The following is a 21,605-nucleotide window of genomic DNA, read 5'->3' as shown; positions in this document are numbered from 1 at the left end:
TAGAAAAGACAGACAGGTGGGCAGAGGGGGGTGGGGTTGCTCTGATGGTAAGGAATGATATTCATTCCCTTGCAAGGGGTGACATAGAATCAGGAGATGTTGAATCAGTATGGATAGAAATGAGAAATTATAAGGGTAAAAAGACCCTAATGGGAGTTATCTATAGGCCCCCAAACAGTAGCCTCGACATAGGGTGCAAGTTGAATCAGGAGATAAAATTGGCGTGTCAAAAATGTAATGCTACGGTGGTTATGGGAGATTTCAACATGCAGGTAGACTGGGAAAATCAGGTTGGAAATGGACCCCAGGAAAGAGAGTTTGTAGAGTGCCTTCGAGATGGATTCTTAGAACAGCTTGTACTGGAGCCTACCAGGGAGAAGGCAATTCTGGATTTAGTGTTGTGTAATGATCCTGATCTGATAAGGGGACTAGAGGTAAAAGAGCCATTAGAAGGCAGTGATCACAACATGATAAGTTTTACTCTGCAAATGGAAAGGCAGAAGGGAAAATCGGAAGTGTCAGTATTACAGTATAGCAAAGGGGATTACAGAGGCATGAGGCAGGAGCTGGCCAAAATTGACTGGAAGGAGGCCCTAGCAGGGAAGACGGTAGAACAGCAATGGCAGGTATTCCTGGGAATAATGCAGAGGTTGCAGGATCAATTTATTCCAAAGAGGTGGAAAGACTCTAAGGGGAGTAAGAGACACCTGTGGCTGACAAGGGAAGTCAGGGACAGCATAAAAATTAAGGAGAGGAAGTATAACATAGCAAAGAAGAGTGGGAAGACAGAGGATTGGGACTCTTTTAAAGAGCAACAAAAGTTAACTAAAAAGGCAATACGGGGAGAAAAGATGAGGTACGAGGGTAAACTAGCCAATAATATAAAGGAGGATAGCAAAAGTTTTTTTAGGTACGTGAAGAGGAAAAAAATAGTCAAGGCAAATGTGGGTCCCTTGAAGACAGAAGCAGGGGAATTTATTATGGGGAACAAAGAAATGGCAGACGAGTTAAACCGTTACTTTGGATCTGTCTTCACTGAGGAATATACACACAATCTCCCAAATGTTCTAGGGGCCGGAGAACCTAGGGTGATGGAGGAACTGAAGGAAATCCACATTAGGCAGGAAATGGTTTTGGGTAGACTGATGGGACTGAAGGCTGATAAATCCCCAGGGCCTGATGGTCTGCATCCCAGGGTACTTAAGGAGGTGGCTCTAGAAATAGTGGAAGCATTGGAGATCATTTAGGGGATTGGACACATTAGAGGCAGGAAACATGTTCCCAATGTTGGGGGAGTCCAGAACAAGGGGCCACAGTTTAAGAATAAGGGGTAGGCCATTTAGAACGGAGATGAGGAAGAACTTTTTCAGTCAGAGAGTGGTGAAGGTGTGGATTTCTCTGCCTCAGAAGGCAGTGGAGGCCAGTTCGTTGGATGCTTTCAACAGAGAGCTGGATAGAGCTCTTAAGGATAGCGGAGTGAGGGGGTATGGGGAGAAGGCAGGAACGGGGTACTGATTGAGAGTGATCAGCCATTGAATGGCGGTGCTGGCTCGAAGGGCTGAATGGCCTACTCCTGCACCTATTGTCTATTGTCTATTGTCTATTGTCAATGTGCATACCGCTGGGGTGTAAACTACCCAAGCGAAATATGAGGTGCTGTTCCTCCAATTTGCGCAATGACCTTTCTGTCCTGGGCCTCCTCCATTGTCAGAGTGAGCCATAGCGCAAATTGGAGGAATAGCCCTGCTGAGTTACTCCAGCATTTTGTGCCTAATCTCATAATGTGGCTTGTTCAGACTGTTTAAGAACAATCAACATCACAGGTGAAGCTCTCATTTCCTTTGTCCAACAAATAGACATCTATCTCCCCCCGCCCCCCCCCCCCCCCCACCCTCTATTAAAGAGTCATTCAGCGTGGAAACAGGCCCTTCAGCCCAACTTGCCCATGCCAACCAAGATACCCCATCGACACTAGTCCCACCTGCCTGCGTTTGGCACGTCTTGCTCCAAATCCTTTCCTATCCATGTATCTCTTCAAGAACCCTACATGACCCAAATCAAAAGATTTTTTATTGGAGATACAGCGCGGAACCAGGCCCTTCGGCTCACCGGGTCCGCACCGACCAGCGATCCCCGCACATTAACGCTATCCTACACACACTAGGGACAATTTACACTTAATCCAAGCCAATTAACCTACAAACCTGTGCGTCTTTGGAGTGTGGGAGGAAACCGAAGATCTCGGAGAAAACCCACGCAGGTCACGGGGAGAACGTACAAACTCCGTACAGACAGCACCCGTAGTCGGGATGGAACCCGGGTCTCCGGCGCTGTGGGGCAGCAACTCTACCGCTGCGCCACCGTGCCGCCCCATGGGTGATTCAGTACCTCAGGTCTACGTCTTACCTCCGATCTGCTTGGTGCCCAAAAGTCTAATAACTGTCACTTTAAGCCTTTCCTACACAAGGGGTGGTGGGTGTCTGGAACGAGCTGCCAGGGGTGTTGGTGGAGGCAGATACAGTAGTGGTGTTTGAGTCCTTTTGGATAGGCACATGGATATGCTGGGAATGGGGGGATATGGACCACGTGCAGGCAATTCTCTGTACGGAGTTTGCACGTTCTCCCTGTGACTGTGTAGGTTTCCTCTGGGTGCTTCGGTTTCCCCCCGCACTCCAAGGTTAAATGGCCTTTGTAAATTGACCCTTATGTGTTCGAGGGTGTTAGTGTACAGGGTGATCGCTGGTCAGCATTGACCTGGTGGGTCGAGGGTGGGGTTGCCAACCGTCCCGTATTAGCCGGGACATACTGTATTTTGGGCTAAATTGATTTGTTCTGTAAGGGACCGGCCTTGCCCCATGTTAGGCCCGGGGAGCACTGTGGGCCAGGACACTGTAGGCCCGGACACTGTAGGCCCGGACACTGTAGGCCCGGACACTGTAGGCCCGGACACTGTAGGCCCGGACACTACAGGCCCAGACACTGTAGGCCCGGACACTGTAGGCCCGGACACTGTAGGCCCGGACACTGTAGGCCCGGACACTGTCGGCCCGGACACTGTAGGCCCGGACACTGTAGGCCCGGACACTGTAGGCCCGGACACTGTAGGCCCGGACACTGTAGGCCCGGACACTGTAGGCCCGGACACTGTTGGCCCGGACACTGTGGGCCCGGTCACTGTGGGCCCGGACACTGTTGGCCCGGACACTGTAGGCCCGGACACTGTAGTCCCGGACACTGTAGGCCCGGACACTGTAGGCCCGGACACTGTAGGCCCGGACACTGTGGGCCCGGACACTGTGGGCCCGGACACCGTAGGCCCGGACACTGTAGGCCCGGACACTGTAGGCCCGGACACTGTGGGCCCGGACACTGTGGGCCCGGGACACTGTGGGCCCGGACACGGTAGCCACGGACACTGTAGGCCCGGACACTGTAGGCCCGGACACTGTCGGCCCAGACACTGTAGGCCCGGACACTGTATGCCCGCACACTGTAGGCCCACACACTGTAGGCCCGGGGGCCGCTGTAGTCCTGGATAGTGTAGGCGCGGAGGCCCGGACGCCGCCGTACGGAGGTTGCATAGCAACCCGCCTCCCGGCCCGGGCGGCCACCATAGGTGGAGCGGGAGCACGTTGCCGCTGGCTGGGTGAAGTCACGTGGAGCGCGGGGCGGTGTCGTCATCCTGTCCCGTATTTGGGAGTGAGATAGTTGGCACCCATCGCCGAGAGGCCTATTTCCGCGCTTCATCGCATAACCAAACTAAATAAAAGTTCTTCAAATAAGGCAACTGCTCTGAATTAATCCATCACACTGGCTTGGGCAAGTTTGACTGCGACGTACTCTAAATGTGGTTTCAGTGTTATTTCTGCCTTCATAAAGGAATGTCAGAAATGTGAGGCAACATCAGATCACCAAATCCCAACTGTTTAATTAAAGCAAAGTGCGTTCAAGATTTTTGATTCATTCCACCTTAGAAAATACACTTTTATAATCAGTTCAGCATTTAGTTCCTCGTTTCAAGTGTCTCCCCCCACCCACCCCTTTTGTTAACGGATTGTAAAGATGGCAGGAAAGACGCATCTTAGCTTGGAACGTTTTTGTGAAAGTTCTTACTTCTGAACAAATAATCCGTTCTTTTAATGTTTCCACTTTGACAATAGAGCGTGGAGATTATGCATTGGCTAGGTTTACATCGCCAATTATTGTTCCCTCTACCCCCAGTGTGTTTTATCTTTAACCTCTGAAAACTTGGATAAATATTTGAGCAGAAAATAATAAACTCGAATTTTAAACCCATTTGAAAACATTTCGTGTGTTGCATTGAATTAGTGAGTTAAGTGATGTTTTGTGATCTTGATTGGAGTTGGAAATAATAGTCTAGACACCTGAGATACCAGAGCCTTTGCTTCAAGCTTGGCGTCACCAGCATGAGAAGAGGCTCAACAAGGTTGCCAACTGTCCCGTGTTAGCCGGGACATCCAGTATTTTGGGCTAAATTGGTTTGTCCTGTATGGGACCGCCCTTGTCCCATATTAGGCCCGGGGGGGTCCGGACACTGTAGGCCTGGACAGTGTAGGCCCGGACAGTGTAGGCCCGGACACTATAGGCCCAGACACTGTAGGCCCGGCACTGTAGGCCCAGGGAGCGCTGTAGGCCCGGACACTGTAGGCCCAGAAACTGTAACCCAGCGGCGGCTGTAGTCCCGGACAGTGTAGGCCCGGGCGCCACCTAACAGAGGTTGCGTAGCAACCTGCCTCCCGGTCCGGGTGGCCGACATTGGTGGAGCGGGAGCATGTGGCCGCTGGCTGGGTGAGGTCACGTGGGGCGCGAGGCGGTGATGTCACCTTGTCCCTTATTTGGGAGTGAGGAAGTTGGCAACCCTAAGGCTCAAGGGGTTGTCATTTCCCGTGGTGCAGTGGGATGTCAGCAAAATCCTCGGTCACCTGCAATGAAACTTCTGGGACTGTACAAAATCCACAAAGGACATTGCTTACAAAACGCTAGCGCGTCCAAGACTGGAATACTGTAGTGCCATCTGGGACCCCTACCAAGCGACCCACATTAACAAACTTGAGAAGGCCCAGGGAAGAGCTGCCAGGTTTGTAACTGATGGCTATAGAAGGACCAGGAGTGTCACAGAAATGCTTCATCAACTCAAATGGGACACCCTCCAAAGACTCCATATAATAACCAGGCTTACTGCAGTCTACAAATAAACCCACTCATTAGCTCCATCCAACATTGCCCATCTTTCATACTGGCGGAACAACAGGACAGCAACTCGACTAATGATATAACCATCCAGACCAACAAAGACTGTTTCCGCCACACGCTGTGCCACAGATCCGTCCCTGTTTGGAATCCTTTGCCACCGCACATAAAACCTGCTGCTGATAGTAAATCTTTTAAACTGTAGCTTGCAAACACTAAATTTTATATCTGCAACTGCATGCACGAGGAACTGCACGTTTATAGCCCAACAGCGGTGGTTAGTGCGGTATCAACAAGACAGGACAAGACAGCATTTGCTCGTTAACAAGAAGGACTGCAGAGCACTCCGGGAATTCGGCTGCTGATTGCTTTACGATAGTCGACAAGCCATGATCCTTTAAGGTCACCCTTAAGGTCACCCTGAAGGTCACCCCACCCTCTGTCTCCTTTCTCTGTTCGTTTACTTATTTATCTATTTATTCACTTCCCTATGTTCTCTAAATCCCTGTAAAGCGTCTTTGAGTATATGAAAAGCGCTATATAAATGTAATGTATTATTATTATTATTATTATTATTAACAACAGGTCCACACAGAGGTAATCTCATTGAAGACCAGTGCCCAACAAGGCTGCAACATTGACCCAACATTTCCCGTCATCCCACCACAGGGCTCCAGCTCATAGCGACATAGAAACATAGATACATAGAAAATAGGTGCAAGAGGAGGCCATTCGGCACTTCGAGCCAGCACCGCCATTCAATGAGATCATGGCTGATCATCCACAATCAGTACCCCGTTCCCGCATTCTCCCCATATCCCTTGATTCCGTTGACATAGAGTTGCAGAGTCGCACAGCGCAGAAGGAGACCCTTCGGCCCAACCTGGCCCAGCCAACCAAGCTGCCCCATCTACACAAGTCACACCTGGTGGCACAATGTTTGTGGGGCATTGGTCAGGACACCTCTAGGTGTGATCCAGCTTGGAACCTTTCGGAAGTGCCCAGGCTTGGGCACGCATTGAAGCATTGTTCGCCACTCACTGCACAGTCCATGTGCTGCACATGTGGTGATAGTCAGCAGTTTGATCGATCACTATCTGTTCATCGCCCAGTGTCTTTGCATTTATGTCTATTTAAAGAGACTTGAGGAAATGTGACTGGGCAATTCCCAGCATGCTCCCAACGCTCTGCACACAATGCTCGATGCATGAAACATGTTCCCAATGTTGGGGGAGACCAGAACCAGGAGCCCACACAGTCTAAGAGTAATGGGGAGGCCATTTAAAACTGAGGTCAGAAAAAACTTTTTCACCCAGGGAGTTGTGAATTTGTGTAATTCTCTGCCACAGAGGGCAGTGGAGGCCGATTCACTGGATGAATTTAAGAGAGAGTTAGATAGAGCTCTAGGGGCTAGTAGAATCAAGGGATATGGGGAGAAGGCAGGCACGGGTTACTGATTGTGGATGATCAGCCATGATCATAATGAATGGCGGTGCTGGCTCGAAGGGCCGAATGGCCTCCTCCTGCTCCTATTTTCTGTGTTTCTGTGTTTCTATGTGCTGAGACTGGAAGGGCTTGCTTTAGGCATCTGGTTCCTGATGCATCGGCTCGCTGTGTGCCTGACATCTCGGCAGTTATCCATCAGCAGGTGCTGGTGTGGGGACCAGCGGCCAGCCACACAGGATGGGCCGAGGGCTCTTGGGGCGGGGGGGAAGAGATGAACCTGTCATCATCCAGACAACGCCCAGAGACTCTACAGGGACATCACATCCTGCCCACACCTCGCCGGTGAAGCTTGGTTCTTCCCCAGCCTGTCAGCGCCAGGACCTTCGGCACTCCGCACAATCTCCGGCCCTCTCCCAAGCCTGCCTTCTCCCTCTGTGGAGGTCCTGCAAGGTGAGTCCCACTCTCCCCATCACGCCATTAACTACGCCTGTGTTTATTGTTGTCACGTGTGCCGAGGTACAGTGAAAGGTCATCCACAGTGTACAGATACATGATAAAGGGAACATTAGGTTTAGGTTGAAGACAGACACAAAATGGTGGAGTAACTCAGCGGGTCAGGCAGCATCTCTGGAGAGATGGAATGGGTGACGTTTCACAGAGTGCTGGAGTAACTCAGCGGGCCAGGCAGTATCTCTGGAGAACATGGATAGGTGACGTTTCACAGAGTGCTGGAGTAACTCAGAGGGCCAGGCAGTATCTCTGGAGAGAAGGAATGAGTGACGTTTCGGGTTGAGAGCCTTCTGGGTGTGGGCAGTAGGGTTGCCAACTGTCCCGTATTAGCCGGGACATCCCGTAATTTGGGCTAAATTGGTTTGTCCCATACGGGACCGCCCTTGTCCCGTATTAGGCCCGGGGGGCGGTGTAGGCCCGGACACTGTAGGCCCGGACACTGTAGGCCCGGACACTGTAGGCCCGGACACTGTAAGCCCGGACACTGTAGGTCCAGATGCTGTAGGTCCAGACGCTGTAGGTCCGGACACTGTAGGCCCGGACAATCTAGGCCCGGACACTGTAGGCCCGGACACTGTAGGCCCGGACACAGTAGGCCCGGACACTGTAGGCCCGGAGACTGTAGGTCCGGACACAGTAGGCCCGGACACTGTAGGTCCGGACACTGTAGGCCCGGACACTGTAGGTCCGGACACTGTAGGCCCGGACACTGTAGGCCCGGACACTGTAGGCCCGGACAATCTAGGCCCGGACACTGTAGGCCCGGACACAGTAGGCCCGGACACTGTAGGCCCGGAGACTGTAGGTCCAGACGCTGTAGATCACCCATTCCTTCTCTCCAGAGATGCTGCCTGACACCCGCTGAGTTACTCCAGCTCGCTGTGTCTTCCCGGGAAGAGGTGGAGGTGGGCCGATGCTTATGTCAGTGCAGCCGACACCATTTGAGACCACCTAGGCTTCCCTCCGGCCTAACGGTCCATCAACCACGGGTGGAAGTGTAATTAGTGGCTGCCTCTGGAGCGCTTGTGTTTTCTAGACGCTGTGCCACGCTGAAATGGAAATGTGGTGTGAAAAGCAGGAATCGTCTCCTTCATCCTGACAACCAGTCTACTCGAGTGAAAACATCCATCAGCATCCTGACAGAAACTGCTGGGAATCATGAATGCACAGCTGTAAATATTGCTGACAGGCTGCAGCAGACTTATGTTAAGGGGACGTGGTCTCATTGCCTCATTAACTTGTTATTTTTCGCGCACTTCATCTTAATATTTATGGACTGCACAAGTAATAATTTTTCTTCAAGCATTCAGCGGCTTCATTTTAAAGTCAAAAAAGGAAAAAACCTGTGTGGCTTGTAACAGGCAGCGGTGGTGGAAGCAAGGAACTGCAGATGCTGGGGTCTTGGGCAAAACACAAGGTGCTTGGAGGAATTCAATGGGTCAGGCAGCATCTGTGGAGGGAATGGGCAGGCGATGTTTCATAGGAACGGAGAAACATAGAAAATAGGTGCAGGAGGAGGCCATTTGGCCCTTCGAGCCAGCACCGCCATTCATTGTGATCATGGCCGATCATCCACAATCAGTAACCTGTGCCTGCCTTCTCCCCGTATCCCTTGATTCCACTAGCCCCTAGAGCTCTATCTGACTCTCTTTTAAATTCATCCATTGAATTGGCCTCCACTGCCCTCTGTGGCAGAGAATTCCACAAATTCACAACTCTCTGGGTGAAAAGGTTTCTTCTCACCTCAGTTTTAAATGGCCTCCCCTTTATTCTTAGTCTGTGGCCCCCTCAACGAACCTCATTGGTGACCCTCGGACTATCCTTGATGGGACTTTGCTGGCTTTACCTTGCACTAAACGTTATTCCCTTATCATGTATCTGTCCACTGTGAATGGCTCGATTGTAATCATGTCTTGTCTTTCCACTGATTGGTTAACACGCAACAAAAGCTTTTCACTGTACCTCGGTACACGTGACAATAAACTAAACTAATCTGACTCAGCCATCAGTGTTAACATTTGTGAGTGCTGCAGCGCGGAAACAGGCCCTTTCGACCCACCAAGTCCATGCCAACCAACGATCCCCGCACACTAACACTATCCTACACACATTACATTTACCAAGCCAATTAACCTACGTACCTGAGCGTCTTTGGAGTGTGGGAGGAAACCAGGGCACCCGGAGAAAACCCACGCTGTTCACGGGGAGAAGGTACAAACTCCGTACAGACGGCACCCGTAGTCAGGATGGAACCCGGGTCTCCGGCGCTGCATTCGCTGTAAGGCGGCAACTCTGCCGCTGCGCCACCGTGACCGCCCTTTGTGACGATATCGTTAATGAACCAATTCTCCAGAGCTGCAAGAAACGTCTCACTGTGACTGCGCAAGAGGTTAAATTACATATATATATATCTTTAAATCTCGCTTCAGGGGGACTTCAGGTGAGTGTGTGGGTGGAGGGGGAAGGAGTCAGGATAGCAATCTGGTCGTAAACAACATGATAGCTTGTAATGTAAAGCCTGAAGGAGCACTCCTGCTAACAATAAACATCTCCACAAATGGTACACGCTGGTTGCATGAGGACTCTTGCAATTAAGGATTGCTAATTTGGCGACAAAACAAACCAGAAACAAAAATGAAGCCAGCACGCACGCACGGCCCACGTTATAATCATCCGTGTTCTACTGCGGCAGATCAGCCTGAAAGGCATTATCACACAACCAGTGTCGTGTGGAGAAGCACACAGAGTGCTGGAGTAACTCAGCGGGTCAGGCAGCATCTGTGGAGAACATGGATAGGTGACGTTTCACAGAGTGCTGGAGTAACTCAGCGGGTCAGGCAGCATCTGTGGAGAACATGGATAGGTGATGTTTCACAGAGTGCTGGAGTAACTCAGCGGGTCAGGCAGCATCTCTGGAGAACATGGATAGGTGCACTTTTCACAGACTGCTGGAGTAACTCAGCGGGTCAGGCAGCATCTGTGGAGAACATGGATAGGTGACGTTTCACAGAGTGCTGGAGTAACTCAGCGGGTGTCTTTCAGCCACTGGACATAGACACTATGTTGATGGACGTAATTAATCCCATTTCAAGGATTTTCCCGTGGACTTTGATATGTTTCACTTTCAGAAACCCTCCCGACACACTAGTGGGCAATTCACAGAAGGCCAATTAACCTACAAACCCGCACGTCTTTGGGATGTGGGAGGAAACCGGAGCACCCGGAGAAAACCCACAAGATTTCAGGGCCAACATGCAAACTCCACACAGACAGCACTCAAGGTTAGGATTGAACCTGGATCCCTGGCACTGTGAGGCAGCAGCTTTAGCAGAAATACTAGCTAACACAGTCCGTAGAAGATCACAGTTGCTGAGGTCAGTGTTGTGCGGTGTTCAAGAGCCTGATGGTTGCTGGGAAGAAGCTGTTCTTGAACCTGGAGGACACGGTTTTCAGGCTCCTGTACCTTCTCCCCCATGGTAGCAGCAATATGGGAGTGTGGGGCCAGGGTGGTGTGGGTCAGTGAGAGTGTGGCCAGGGTGGTGTGGGTCAGTGAGAGTGTGGCCAGGGTGGTGTGGGTCAGTGAGAGTGTGGCCAGGGTGGTGTGGGTCAGTGAGAGTGTGGCCAGGGTGGTGTGGGTCAGTGAGAGTGTGGCCAGGGTGGTGTGGGTCAGTGAGAGTGTGGCCAGGGTGGTGTGGGTCAGTGAGAGTGTGGCCAGGGTGGTGTGGGTCAGTGAGAGTGTGGCCAGGGTGGTGTGGGTCAGTGAGAGTGTGGCCAGGGTGGTGTGGGTCAGTGAGAGTGTGGCCAGGGTGGTGTGGGTCAGTGAGAGTGTGGCCAGGGTGGTGTGGGTCTCTGATGATGCCGGCTGCCTTTTTGAGGCAGCGCCTCCTGTAGATCCCTGTGATGGTGGGGGGGTCAGTGCCCGCGATGGACCGGGCAGTGCCCACCACTCTCTGTAGTCTCCTCCATTCCGGGTCGTTTGAGTTGCTGAACCAGGCCATGATGCAACCAGTCAGTTGATGTTATTGCAAAATCCTGTGTTCTTGGAAAATGATCCCAGACAACCCCCCCCCCCCCCTTCCCATCTAATTAAAGATCACAGTTCCAGCTAACTATGCCTCCATTCTCTGCACATCCTCTACATCTGTCCCAGAACAGCGTGCCCAGAGTGGAGTGGTTCGGCTTCCTTGGTTTTGTACTAGACGCCAAGGTCAATAAAGCCAAAAAGCACATATGCTTTTCAACAAGCATCTCTGCATATCCTTCAATCTTCAAAGTTGTGTTGATGTGCACCCCTAGCTTCCTCAACGGCCTGCTGCTCGACTTGGAACAGCTGTTCCCCTGCCTGTGAGAGGGGATTCAGTGAGGTGATATCTGTACATGGCCCAGCGGTAGACTTGCTGCCTTACAGCACTTACTTACAGCGCCCGAGACCCGGGTTCCATCCAGACTACGGGCGCTGTCTGTACGGGGTATGCACGTTCTCCCCGTGACCTGCGCGTGTTTTCTCCGAGATCTTCGGTTTCTTCCCACACTCCAAAGACGTCCAGGTTTGTAGGTTGATTGGCTTTAGTATAAATGTAAAAATTGTCCCTCGTGTGTGTGTGGGACAGTGTTAGTGTTAACATGCGGGGATCGCTGGTCGGCGTGGACCCGGTGGGCCGAAAGGGCCTGTATCTCTACGTAGAAACATAGAAAATAGGTGCAGGAGGAGGCCATTCGGCCCTTCGAATGGCCAGCGCCGCCATTCATTGTGCTCATGGCTAAAACAAAAACTAAAAGTAAAAACTAATCTAAACGAAGGCAAGGAAATTCATCTCACTTTTGAGAGTGGTTCCTTGGCAAGTAACATATCCTCTTTAATAAAATGTCACCTAATTACTTGCCTGAGATGAGGTGTAAACCCTCTGGTATTTCCTGCCCCCTTTCACTTGAATTCGGAAGAGTGTTCGGGATGAGATCTGTGAGCTTCATCGCTGAATGAGCGGAAAATAAATCCCCTCCCAGTTGGCCTGGCTTAATCGCAAATACTGTTGCTCCACCTAGAGTCTGACCCGGACTCAAGTCCCATTGAGCTTACTGGAATGCGTGCACAAACCGTTCAAGTTCATCCAAGAAAAAGCCGTGCAGAGGAAGCATCCAGGGTTGCCAACCGTCCCGTATTAGCCGGGACATCCCGTATTTGGGGCTAAATTGGCTTGTCCCGTACGGGACCGCCCTTGTCCCGTATTAGGCCCGGGGGCCAGTGGGAGGGGGGGTTGCTATGCAACCTCCGTCAGGGCGAACACACTCCGTTAGCCTACACTGTCCCAGCCGACAGAATTTCACTGTGCATTCTCTGCCACAGAAGGCAGCAGAGGCCGATTCACTGGACGAATTTAAAAGAGAGTTAGGTGGAGCTCTAGGGGCTTGTGGAATCAAAGGATATGGGGAGAAGGCAGGCACGGGTTACTGATTGTGGACGATCAGCCATGATCACAATGAATGGCGGTGCTGGCTCGAAGGGCCGAATGGCCTCTTCCTGCACCTATTTTCTATATTCCATGTTCTATTGTTATTCTCCAGAGATGCTGTCTGGCCTGCTGAGCCACCTCCTGCACCTAGTTTCTATGTTTCTATGATACGATACGATAGAACTTTATACATCCCCGGAGATAAATTGGTCTGCCAACTTCACCCCCCCACCCTCTCCCCCACGTCAGGTACTACTTTGATTCTCCCCCTCACTGTGGTCTCCTCACGCCGGGTTCTCCATTGTTCACCCTCCCCCCCTGCCCCCTCAAGGCGGTCCCCCAACATCAGCCCCTCCTTTGTTCCCAGCAGAGCAACCTCTGTCTCCGTTCAATGGGGTCCTGTTTCAAGTGGGCCCCTGTTCAATGCGGGCCCTGTTTCAAGCGGGTCCTGTTTCAAGTGGGCCCCTGTTCAATGCGGGCTCTGTTTCAAGCGGGTCCTGTTTCAAGTAGGCCCCCGATCAATGCGGGCCCTGTTTCAAGCGGGCCCTGTTTCAAGCGGGCCCCCGTTCAATGCGGGCCCTGTTCAATGCGGGCCCTGTTTCAAGCGGGCCTGTTTCAAGTGGGCCCCCGTTCAATGCGGGCCCTGTTTCAAGCGGGCCTGTTTCAAGTGGGCCCCCGTTCAATGCGGGTCCTGTTTCAAGTGGGCCCCCGTTCAATGCGGGTCCTGTTTCAAGTGGGCCCCCGTTCAATGCGGGTCCTGTTTCAAGTGGGCCCCTGTTCAATGCGGGCCTGTTTCAAGTGGGCCCCCGTTCAATGCGGGCCTTGTTTCAAGTGGGCCCTCGTTCAATGCGGGCCTTGTTTCAATTGTGCTCTTGTTCAATGCAGGCCCCGTGTAATGCGGGCCCCTGCCGTGGGTCTCCACCACCTCCGGTTCCCGTCCGGTCCCCTCTGTTCCAGTCCAGCTTCAGACCGAGCTACCCCCCCCCCCTCCCCGTCTGCCGATCCTTCGGGGGCTGACGGTGGCATGGGGACCGCGGCACCTCGATTAAGAATGGGGACCGCGGCACCTCGATTAAGACCTCTAACCTTTATCCCAGTCCACAGCCGTGGCCCGGGAGAAGCCTCTGCCTCGCGGCACAGCGGGAACACAAATCACATTCATCATCGCTACTTAGTTTAGTTTAGTTCGGAGATACAGCGCGTAAAAAGGCCCTTCGGCCCACCAGGTCCGCGCCGCCCAGCGATCCCTGCACACTAACACTATCCTACTAGTGACAATTAGGGACAAAGGGACAATTTTTTACATTTGCCCAGTCAATTAACCTACAAACCTTTTCGTCTTTGGAGCGTGGGAGGAAACCGAAGATCTCGGAGAAAACCCACCAGGTCACGGGGAGAACGTACAAACTCCATACAGACAGCACCCGTAGTCGGGATGGAACCCGGGACTCCAGCGCTGCATTTGCTGTAAGGCAGCAACTCTATCGCTGCACCACCGTGACTGCCCTTTGCAAAGATATCCAAAGATATACTTCTTTGCATAGCTTTCATTCATTGTTCTTTATCTCTCCACATCAGGGTCTATATCTCTCGTTTCCCTTATCCTTAACCAGTCTGAAGAAGGTTCTCAACTCTGTGAAACGTCACCTATCCATGTTCTCCACAGATGCTGCCTGACCCGCTGAGTTACTCCAGCACTCTGTGAAACGTCACCTATCCATGTTCTCCACAGATGCTGCCTGACCCGCTGAGTTACTCCAGCACTCTGTGAAACGTCACCTATCCATGTTCTCCAGAGATAATAGACAATAGACAATAGGTGCAGGAGGAGGCCATTCGGCCCTTCGTGCCAGCACCGCCATTCAATGTGCTTATCCATGTTCTCCAGAGACGCTGCCTGACCCGCTGAGTTACTCCAGCACTCTGTGAAACGTCACCTATCCATGTTCTCCACAGATGCTGCCTGACCCGCTGAGTGACTCCAGCATTTTGTGTCTGTTCCATTTTTATTGTGATTTATATTGGTGAAATTCGTTTTGCATCGTTGTTTTTTCCCCCCTTCTTTCTTTCTTTCTGATTGTTTTTCAAACAAAATGCCATTCTCCGTGCCAGCGCTCAGATCAGCCGGGGCCAATGGCAAATCGAAGTCCATCTCTCTCTCTGAGAAGCTACCGCTGTTCTCAGAAAGCAATTTCAAGCGGCAATCTAACTTCTCCCCCCAAAGTGGCGTCACACTGTTTATGATTACGTGCCGACGCGCGGTGACAATCTTACGCTGTTAAACAGCTGCTGGTGAACTGCAGGTCAGCACAGAGAGATATTGATTGTCGAGTAAAGCAGGGCTGTTAAACTGTGTTCCTGCCCGCTGTGCAATGAAACAATGCTAAACAAGCTATCTTGTAGAATAAAATGTTTCAAACTTCGCCCAAATACCACTATTATAAAATAATACAAAAGATAACAAATACTAAAGATAACAAAATAATTCAGATGGTTCAAATTCTACAAGAGTTTGCTTTCGTGTGGTTAGCAAGTGGTTTCTGGTCTTTTTCAGAAATTGCAGCTCAATCATTTTATTCCAGTTGAACGGTGCCTCCATCAAAGGACAAGATCACATCATGACTGCATCAAAACACCACGTGCAGTCAAGGGAACAGAGTGCTGGAGTAACTCAGCGGGTCAGGCAGCATCTGTGGAGAACATGGATAGGTGACGTTTCACCGAGTGCTGGAGTAACTCAGCGGGTCAGGCAGCATCTGTGGAGAACATGGATAGGTGACGTTTCACAGAGTGCTGGAGTAACTCAGCGGGTCAGGCAGCATCTGTGGAGAACATGGATAGGTGACGTTTCACAGAGTGCTGGAGCAACTCAGCGGGTCAGGCAGCATCTGTGGAGAACATGGATAGGTGACGTTTCACAGAGTGCTGGAGTAACTCAGTGGGTCAGGCAGCATCTGTGGAGAACATGGATAGGTGATTTTTCACATAAAGCTGGAGTCACTCAGCGGGTCAGGCAGCATCTGTGGAGAACATGGATAGGTGACGTTTCAGGTCGGGACCCTTCTACAGACTGATTGTTGGGGGGGGGGGTGAAAGCTGGAAGAGAGGAGGGGAAGGACAAGGCACGACAGGTAATAGGTGAACACAGATGGGGGGGCGTTTATAGGCAGATGGTCAGAACAAAGGGCAGAAATGAAAGGAAAGTAGTGAGACAAGCGGATGGAAGCATTGCACACTGTGAAGCCTGAGGAAGGGAAGGAGAGAAATATGTGCCAGGTCAGGAGGGGCACAAAGGAAGGGGAGGGTGCCAAAGGGGTGGCATGGACGAGGAAAGTGGGGGATGATTGCTGGACGAAACCTAGAATGGGAGAACTGAACATTCATTCATGTCTGAAGAAGGGTCTCGACCCGAAACGTCGTCCATTCCTTCACTTCAGAGATGCTGCCTGAGCCGCTGAGTTACTCCTGTATTATGTGTTTATGAACAGAAACCTAGAAAATAGGTGCAGCAGGAGGCCATTTGGCCCTTCGAGCCAGCACCGCCATTCAATGTGATCATGGCTGATCATCCACAATCAGTAACCCGTGCCTGCCTTCTCCCCATATCCCTTGATTCCGCTAGCCCCTAGAGCTCTGTCTAACTCTCTTTTAAATTCAACCAGTGAATTGGCCTCCACTGCCCTCTGTGGCAGAGAATTCTACAAATTCACATCTGTCTGTGGACTATGGCTGGGCTGTGAGCTGCCCAAGCAGAACATGAGGTGTTGTTCCTCAGGTTTGTGTGTGGCCTCACTCTGACAGTGGAGGAGGCCCAGGACTGGTAGTGAGTTCCAATTATATTTTCCAAAGGTTCGTTCATTAACTGAATGTGTTATTATATTTGATGTGGGCTAACGACCTCAATAAAATCATTGTAAAATGTGGTAAATGTCAGGTAAATGCTCTCGGCACTTGTTCCTGATGATTATTTGCTGGGCGAGAGCTTTAGATACACTTACAAGTTGCGATATTATAATAATTTGGTTCAGTTTAGTTTATTGTCAGCGGAAAGACTATACCTGATTATAATCGAGCCGTCCACAGTGTACAGATACAGGATCATGGGAACAACGTTTAGTGCAAGATAAAAGTCGGCGCGGTGGCGCAGCGGTAGAGTTGCTGCCTCACAGCGCCGGTGACCCGGGTTCGATCCTGACTACAGGCGCCGTCTGTACGGAGTTTGCACGTTCTCCCCGTGACCTGCGTGGGTTTTATCCGAGATCTTTGGTTTCCTCCCACTCTCCAAAGACGTGCAGGTTTGTAGGTTAATTGACTGGGTAAATGTAAAAATTGTCCCTAGTGTGTGTAGGATAGTGTGATCTCGGAGAAAACCCACGCAGGTCACGGGGAGAACGTACAGACTCCGTACAGACGGCGCCTGTAGTCAGGATCGAACCCGAGTCTCCAGCGCTGCATTCGCTGTAAGGCAGAAACTCTACGGCTGCGCCACCGTGCCGTCTTACTCTTAACCTGATGGCATTCGGTTATTCCATATTTACACCACAGTATTGTTTCACACCTTCACTATATTCTGCATCATTCTGCTGTTTAGTGCTTGTTGAATTCATTGTTGTATCATCACATAGAACACAGAACAGTGCAGCACAAAAACAGGCCCTTCGGCCCATAATGCCTGTGTCAAACATGACGGCAAGTTAAACTAATCTCCTCTCCCTGCACATGATCCATATACCTCCATTCCCTGAATACACAAGGGCCTTTCTACAAGCCTCTTAAATACCACTATCGTATCTGCCTCCACTACTATCCCTGGCAGCGCGTTCCAGGCCCCCACCAACAACTGGAGAACTACTATCTACCTCATTGGAGACCCTCGGACTGTCTTTGATTGGACCTTATTGGCTTTACCTTGCATGAAACGTTGTTCACATTATTCCCCTTCATCATGTATCTGTACACTGTGGATGGATCGATTGTGATCATGGATTGTCTTTCCACTGGCTGGTTATCGTGCAACAAAAGCTTTTCACTGTACCTTGGTACACGTGGCAATAAACAAAACTCAAAACTCAAGCTCACACTCACACTCACCTAGGGGTTGCCAACTTCCTCACTCCCATATAAGGGACAAAAGGTGACCTCACCCAGCCCTCCCGCTCCACCAATGGCGGCTGCCCGGGCCGGGAGGCGGGTTGCTACACAACCTCCGTTAGGCGGCGCCCAGGCCTCCGGACGCACACTGTCCGGACCTACACTCTCCGGGCCTACACTGTCCGGGCCGACGGCGTCCGGGCCTACAGCGTCCGGACCTACGGCGTCCGGATCTACGGCGTCCGGGCCTACGGCGTCCGGGCCTACGGCGTCCGGGCCTACAGCGTCCGGACCTACAGCGTCCGGACCTACAGCGTCCGGACCTACAGCGTTCGGGCCTACACTGTCCGGGCCTACAGCATCTGGGCCTACACCGCCCCCCGGGCCTAATACAGGACAAGGTCCCGTACAGGACAAACCAATTTAGCCCAAAATACGGGATGTCTTGGCTAATACGGGACAGTTGGCAACTCTACACTCACCCCCCCTCTGCATGTGTTGCTTACCCTGTGAGATTCATGAGAACAAACTATTTCATTGTGGCCTGTATGATGGATGATAAACTAATCTGAGGGGAATTAATTCCAAAATGCAACGGATTAGTGAATTAGGTGTAGGTTGTATAGCCGCGATGATGTTACAAACACAGGTAACACCCTGAAGGCTGTGAACCTGTCAATTGGCATTATTTATACTTGTGGCATTATCATAACAAGTGACAAATTACTGTCACAAACTGCCAACTCACTCTAATGCAAACTATTCAGATTGTCACAAGCAAGGCCCGAGCATAATGTCAGACTAACAATTCACTTCAAGGTACACTCCAGACCTCCTTGTTATCAAAGAATTTAATATTTATCACATCTCCTTGTGAAAATATCGTGAGCGTGCCGCACGAAACTGCATGCCTGGGCTGTCTTAATGGCAGTAATCGAATGGCTGCTCCACGCTAAAGCTCGTTCACAACCCGCTCCAGCAGCCAGTCTTTTTGCCTCTCGTTGTAATGAGCGTTTCTTGATTGAATTATAGGCTCATAGCTCCCTCCTAAATCCCCATCGGTTCTCCGTGCACCACTTAGCTCGACACTTTACTTCTCCCTGTGCTCCGGTCCCCACGAAACAATGATCGCAACTCAGGATAATAAAGGTAGAACCAGTCGGGCTGACGATTGTCAAACAGCCTGAATGAAAAAAAGCCCAGCGAGTGTTTCGACATGTTGCATTCCAAACGCAGTAGCTCCTTTCTGATGGAAAATACTTTATATATTTTTTTAAGTTTAGTTTCGGAGATACAGTGCAGAAACAGGCTCGTTGTCCCACCGAGTCCACGCCAACCACCGATCGCCCCCATACGTTAGTTCTATTCTTTTCTGAAGCCAAATGAACCTGTGAACCTGCACGTCTTTGGAGTGTGGGGGGGAAACCGGAGCACCCGGAGAAAACCCATTGTTGTAAAATCCGACGATTGTGAAATGGATCATATTATTGATTATTGCACATTGATCTGCATTTTATTGCATTTACAGACTTGGTACACTGCTGCGGGAAGAATCTTATTGTTCTGTTTATCAATAGACAATAGACAATAGGTGCAGCAGGAGGCCATTCGGCCCTTCAAGCCAGCACCGCCATTCAATGTGATCATGGCTGATCATTCTCAATCAGTACCCCGTTCCTGCCTTCTCCCCATACCCCTCGACTCCGCTATCCTTAAGAGCTCTATCTAGCTCTCTCTTGAATGCATTCAGAGAATTGGCCTCCACTGCCTTCTGAGGCAGAGAATTCCACAGATTCACAGCTCTCTGACTGAAAAAGTTTTTCCTCATCTCCGTTCTAAATGGCCGACCCCTTATTCTTAAACTGTGGCCCCTGGTTCTGGACTCCCCCAACATTGGGAACATGTTTCCTGCCTCTAACGTATCCAAACCCTTAATAATCTTATATGTTTCGATAAGATCCCCTCTCATCCTTCTAAATTCCAGCGTATACAAGCCCAGTCGCTCCAGTCTTTCAACATACGACAGTCCCGCCATTCCGGGAATTAACCTGGTGAACCTATGCTGCACGCCCTCAATAGCAAGAATGTCCTTCCTCAAATTTGGAGACCAAAACTGCACACAGTACTCCAGGTGCAGTCTCACTAGGGCCCTGTACAACTGCAGAAGGACCTCTTTGCTCCTATACTCAACTCCTCTTGTTATGAAGCCCAACATTCCATTGGCTTTCTTCACTGCCTGCTGTACCTGCATGCTTCCTTTCAGTGACTGATGCACTAGGACACCCAGATCTCGTTGTACGTCCCCTTTTCCTAACTTGACACCATTCAGATAATAATCTGCCTTCCTATTCTTACCACCAAAGTGGATAACCTCACACTTATCCACATTAAACTGCATCTGCCATGCATCCGCCCACTCACACAACCTGTCCAAGTCACCCTGCAGCCTCATAGCATCTTCCTCACCGTTCACACTACCACCCAGCTTTATCATCTGCAAATTTGCTAATGGTACTTTTAATCCCTTCATCCAAGTCATTAATGTATATTGTAAATAGCTGCGGTCCCAGCACCGAGCCTTGCGGTACCCCACTAGTCACTGCCTGCCATTCTGAAAGGGACCCATTTATCCCCACTCTTTGCTTTCTGTCCTCTTGTCATAAAGGCCAACATGCCTTTAGCTTTCTTCACTGCATTCATGATCCTCAGTACAGAGATCAAGGTGACATAGTGCGCGGAAACAGGCCCTACAGTCCAACCCATGATCCTAATCCAGCCTGCTGGCACGGTGGGCTGAAGAGCCTGTTTCTGCACTGTACCTCTAAAAAAAAAACTATTACAAAATAAACCTCTTCAACAAACTAATAAATGCACAAGTGGGACCTATTTGGAATGTGACGTGAGTGATGGGGAATGGATCATGCGGACATTGGAGCTAATTAAACCAAACCTCCAGCCTGGTCCTGGGCTTGACTGTTTCATGGAGAGCATCGTTAGTCCAACACTCCCAGCCTGTATCTGCAACCACATTACATGCGATCAGCGGCAAATAATAACGTGAGTGAAACAGCTGGAACAAGAGCAGGCAGGTGCCATCTGACCAAGCCACCTCAAAGTCTTTCAGCCCACCATTAACATTTGATGAGGGGCAGACCACGTGACATTAATACCACACACTGCATGGTCGTGGCTTGAAGAATACATCAGGTTTTATGCCAGTCCCACAACCCACAAAGGCCTTGTGAATTATTAGCCTTGGACTTATTTCCAGATTTACTTTTAACTGAACCAATAAATTAACCAACTAAACCAATAATCTCTTTATATAACAGAAAACCTTGCAGACTATATTCACTCTCTCTTAATCCTCTGTGTTTACAGTCAGGAGATTGCATTGGCCACTCTATACAGAAGGCAGGAAGCACACTGAAATAGCAAGCTCACAACTCTGTTTCACACACCTGACCTATCCGTTCCTTAATTAGAGATAGTTTCATTTAGAGATGCAGTGTGGAAACAGGCCCTTCGGCCCACTGGGTCCGTGCCGACCGCACACTAACACCATCCTACACACACCCGGGACAATTTTTACATTTATATCAAGCCAATTAACCTACAAACCTGCACGTCTTTGGAGTGTGGGAGGAAAACGAAGATCTCGGGGAAAATCCACGCAGGTCACGGGGAGAACGTACAAACTCCGTACAGACAGCGCCCGTAGTCGGGATCGAACCCGGGTCTCCGGCGCTGCATTCGCTGTAAGGCGGCAACTCTACCGCTGCGACACCATGCAAGGCACAAATTAGTAACAAGAAAAGCACAGGAGAGGTGTTGGATCCTGTACCGTTAGGCACAAGGCGGCACGGTGGCGCAGCGGTAGAGTTGCTGCCTGACAGC

Source organism: Rhinoraja longicauda, chromosome 13 (genome assembly GCF_053455715.1).
Source record: "Rhinoraja longicauda isolate Sanriku21f chromosome 13, sRhiLon1.1, whole genome shotgun sequence".
Lineage (NCBI taxonomy): Eukaryota > Metazoa > Chordata > Chondrichthyes > Rajiformes > Arhynchobatidae > Rhinoraja > Rhinoraja longicauda.
This window is presented reverse-complemented; position numbering follows the sequence as displayed.